This window comes from Lygodium microphyllum, chromosome 23 (assembly GCF_053477565.2).
Source record: "Lygodium microphyllum isolate KBCC chromosome 23, Lygodium_microphyllum_v1.1.10, whole genome shotgun sequence".
NCBI lineage: Eukaryota > Viridiplantae > Streptophyta > Polypodiopsida > Schizaeales > Lygodiaceae > Lygodium > Lygodium microphyllum.
In genome coordinates, this window is record NC_141157.1 from 16,593,800 (window position 1) to 16,598,959 (window position 5,160).

Consider the following 5,160-nt stretch of genomic DNA (forward strand, 5'->3'; position numbering starts at 1 on the left):
GTGGTTTGGAGTGTCCGTTTTATGCGGCATGCCCCCGGGTCTACAGAGGTATTCCCGCCAGAGAAGGCGCCCCTGCGCCGGCACAACACACCGCCACTGTCACAGACCGGTTGCTATCTGAATGACATCGGCAGAAGCAGAACTACGAGGAGATCGCGCGCGGGCTGCTGCTGCTCGAAGGAGAACATCCACTTGAGCGTTCGACGTTGTAATGCCCCCCCAGAACTAGCGAGGGGGCACTCCAAAAATTGGGATATGCTGCTTGTCTGTGCCGGGCACACGGTATTCTTTAGTAAAAGGCGAAAGAATAGTTCGCTATGTGCCCAACACGCAGCTTCCTGAGAAGACACGGTCACGGGAAGGCCTCATATACCCTACCATTTTCCTTCTCTAGCGCGCTTCACCAGCCCTTTGCGCATGTGGGACCTCTGCGCAACGTTGTCCATGCATGCGCGGAAAAGGCTGAACATTCGGCCACCAAGCAATTTTCTAGCTATATCTCCCACCCAATATCCGGTGTCCACCACCCCATTCAACTGAGCAAAACCACGCGAGTAAGAAACAAGATTATTGCGGACCTGTTCCCACCACACCACGGTGGGGTTCGCAAGCTCCATATCGAACCCACTCATTCACATGTGCTGGAGTGCGCAATCTGGTTCACAACCACGAACCTTTCTCTACCATCCATGAGATGCTTGCCCGATGACGTTCACTTCCAGTTCACCACGTGTAAGACCTGCTATTGGTCAGCAACAATGCCTGGGCACAACTTTTCGGGCTATGAAAGTAACATTTTAATTTTTCCAATTTCCTTCTCACACAGCCTATGTATGCATGCCTAGGTTTGTGTGCATGAGTGTGCATAGACCTATGTCAACGAGTGTGTGAGTGTACACCTATGTGTGTGAGCATGCCTATGTGTTGAGGACCTTCGTCATACACTAAGAATTATTAGTTATTAACAAGAAAATTGAAAGAATGCCTAATTGCAAGAGAGAAGAAAATAGAGAGAGCATGCACAACACAAGATTGAGCACAATCTCCCCCCATGCATGGGTGAGCATCTCCCCCATGCATGTTTTATGGATTCGTAGTAACATTTTTGTGCTCAAAAATCGTTAAAATGCATCCCCTTTTGAGGCTCTTGCTTTCTTTGCATGAATATCTTGCTTTTGTCCTACTATTTTCCAACTCCTATTCTGTTAAATCTATTTTACGGTTTACAAAATCATAATCAAGCCCTCTAGGCCTTGCAAGGTACTGACATACAAATACATAAATTGCACATAGGAGCATACAATGTCCTTGCGCTTGTAAGCCCCCAAAAATACAATAATTTCACTCTATGAAGTGTTCAACTAGCACAATTCATTCGTATTACAATGAGCTTCCTTGAAATGTTTATTCTCTATAACATTATCTAATTCTAGCTATCTATTGACTGCAATACAAGACACATTAGTATCAACACGGAAGATCCTATTATACAAAATGTTATACTCATCCATATTGAGAACTTAATAGCTCCTTACGAAGAGGGGATCCTAAGCTTTGATTTGAATCAAAATTTTTATCGACCCGATATCAGGAGCTCAAGTTATTGTTGATTTACTGATAGTAGGTACAGTGAGACAGCACCTAAACAACATATAGGGTGACACTGTTTATCATTGTTCCACCTAGAGTCTTCAGTTCAAGTTGAAATCTTTTCAAAACTGATATATTCCCACATAATAAGCCTTCTAGTAAGCTATTAAGCATGAGGATTGGAGCTATATTCTGAGAGGGACAAGGGATTTTATGGACAAACAGCCTACTACTACAATATTGTTTCCAATGGCGAGGAATAAGAAGAAAGACCCTATTACAGAAGCAATGAATGAGGGTGTTAGAAACTTTCAAGAGGATCAAAATTACACAAATGAAGCCAATAATTTTGAGGAAAGAGATGAAGACTTAAGCATTGGAGTTGCCTACAGCACACACCAAGAATTGGAGGATACAATGAAGTACATGCAGTGAATGATTACTTGTTACTATCTAAAGAGTTGGACATATGAATGATGGTATATTCCAAGGATTTGAAGACATTGAATGAAGGTTTAATACATACGAATCAAGGTTTGTTGCAAGGCATGCACAAGTAAATAAGGGTATCACTGACCTGCAGAGCAAAGCAACAAATCTTTATTTCAAGAACTCATTTCAACCATAAGAGAAATTGGTGGCAAGCCACAAAGGGAACCTCTGGTGTGCAGATCGGATATTGTATGCGTACATAGTGAATGCCGGAAGTTCCCCAAAAACAAAGAACTCTACAAACCTTCATAATTTCAAGTAAAAAGCAAAAGCCAATTTGCATGACATGAGACAAAAAGACAAATTGGGTGCAATCTCCCCCCATGCCTTGTGTGAGAGCTTTACCAAGGCATGTATTTATAGATTTATTTATCTTCAAGCCCAAAAATAGCCCACTTTACAAATAGCATGCTTTTGCTTTTGCGTTTGCTTTTGCCCAAATATAAAGTAAGGCGTTTGGGTGTCCAAAACAGACTGTGCCCAAATACAAATATCAAATAATGAAATATTTAACTGAGCGCCTATGCGCATATACAAGATAAATGTTTTGTCAAGTGCTTTAATGAAAAAGCCCCCTTAAATAAATATTGACACCACGCCTTTAGTGATAAGGCATGCGCCCATCAAAAGTAGTAATTCTTCTAGGCATTTGGATTCATGCCATCACCCCGTGCTACCCAATGCCACCGCTGCCTGCTCTACACATCAACTGAAGCATTCATAATTGTTAGAAAATAATTAAATAAATCCAACAAAAGTGAACACCTATCAATCTTCAGCTACAAAATAATTAAATAGATTGGAACTCTGTCCTAACCTTAATTTAATTCGAGTGTGCACTCTAAACTCATAAATGTCCATTAATTTAATATGTATTTTATGGAATCACCCACGTGCACATTCAATTAATCTGACTCCCAAAAAGGACATGCATCCCCGTTAACTTCTCGCACAAGGAATCCTCCTTGTGTACGAGCCCCGACAAATAAATAGTTCCTCACAAAATCCACCATGGAATATTCCTCCTGGCATCATACCCCCGGGGTGGGATAGCAATTGTCCATCCCAAAATCTATGTGTACGTTGTGCACATGGTTAACACCCCCTAAAGAAACCCCTTCAAAGCCAGTGCCAATGGTGCATCTTGGCCCATCAAAGCTATCCAAGCCTAAATGCTTTCCCACACCAATTGACATACTTGAACTTCAAAAAATCCTTTCTATATGGTTCCCATGTTTTAAGCATAGGAAAGAGGAGGCTAACGTGTTGACGTTCAAGGAACTACTTACTAGCTCCACATGGCAATGGATAGAGTTGCATGAATGGTTCTTTGACTATCATAACAACCTCTTAATCTCCATTATGAATATTGAAGAATTAGACACTAAAAGGAGAGTGAATTTGATGATGTCTCCACCAAGTAAGGAAGCACATTGGACTTTTGAACCAAAAAGCGTCGACTCTTCGAGAACCTTCAACATCAAGCCAGGACTTCCACCCAAAAATATGGAAGTTCTAGTTCAATTATATGATGACGTGGTACAACTAGAATTCGAATTATAGAACATGTGTGACCAATTCAAGAGGATAGTACCAAAAGTAGGAATCTTATAGTCATCTCATGACTCGCTACTCCAACAATCATGGCCCACATGGCTATGCAAACTCCAAAAATTGTTAGAATTGCCATCAACCAAGCCATGTGGCCTACTACTATCCAACATGACAACAATCCACCCAACCCAACCCCACCACGGGCCTTCCTCAATTCAAAGGGTCAAAGACTCAAACATGCCCCTCATAGACAAAGAATTAATGTCCCCTACATATCTTAGGGTCAAGCTCATTGCCAAAAGAGAGCTCATCATCATTGATTCTCTCATAGATGAAGTTTCAAATTACAATATCTTAACTTATCATGTATGGACTAAGATAAAAAAACCTAAACTCATTTTCCACAAATGTAGCTATCAGATGTTAGAGAGGATCTTTATATTTTCTCTTAGGAAAATGCAAAATTCTTATGATTGTAGAAACTAAGAACATACATGTTAAATTAGACATGCTTCCAAATTGAGAAGATAGTCACTACTTTTGATAAAGCCAACCTTGTCTCTTTTCTAGGGAAGGGCAATAAGCATGTCTTAGAATCAAACAAAAGCCATAGTGAGGATAGATAGAGAGTTTTGAAGAAACTACTCGAGCCACACAAGATGACAAGACAGAATCATCCAATGAAAATCCTTGTAGAACCAAATAGAAGAGCAAAGCTACTAGGAATACTAGAATAGCTTCTAAAGTTGTGGGACATGGTAGATCCTCTTCAAGAGGCCGTGGTATGGGACATGCTGGCGATAACTAGCAAAACAGGTTAAATCAACAATTCGGTAAAATGCAGGTTTTAGAAGGCCGAGGAAACTCTAGAGGCAGGGGAAGCTCTAGAGGAAGAGGTGGATGGCTGAACAAAGGTTCTGAAAATTCTACTAGTGTTTGCTATTATTATGGCAAAACATGTCATATTGCAGCCCATTGCTATGCTAAGAAGGATGATATTCGGAGTGGCAAATTGCAGCAAGGAAACTATGCATCACCTTCATGATAGAATGATGAGAAAAAATGAGCATCTATTTGTTATGCAGTATATGATGAATGCGGTTACAGGAAAGGGGAAACATGATGATGTATGGTATGTCAATTCAGGTGCATCTAATCATGTGACCAATCATGTTGAATGGTTTGGAGAGATGCAGGACTTACAAAATCTAGGTTATGTGTAGACGGGTGATGATTCATGCGACCCGATTTCACACATGGGAAAGGTTCCCTTATCCTTGCATGATGGCCAGACAAAGAATCTGACAGATGTATTACATGTGCCATCAATCACAAAGAATCTAGTGTCTGTTGGCCAAATGGTAGAACAAGGGTAGCAGGTTCGATTCAATGCAAAATGTAGTTTTGTAGAAGACTTTAATGATAAGTGCAGGTTGGTCGCAAAAGAGAGTAGAGTTGGATGCATGTTCACTTTAGATGTTGGAATTCCTGCAATGCATGTTGCTATGTATGCTAAAGAAAAAG

At 40.7% G+C, this 5,160-nt stretch overlaps 1 non-coding gene across 1 annotated transcript; it reads right to left on the minus strand.

The window, feature by feature from the left end:
• Positions 1-215: 215 nt before the first annotated feature.
• Positions 216-336, minus strand: LOC148015922 (U5 spliceosomal RNA). The gene has a single exon (XR_015688270.1). It is a non-coding gene; the product is annotated as a U5 spliceosomal RNA (small nuclear RNA).
• Between the last annotated feature and the right edge of the window lie 4,824 nt (positions 337-5,160).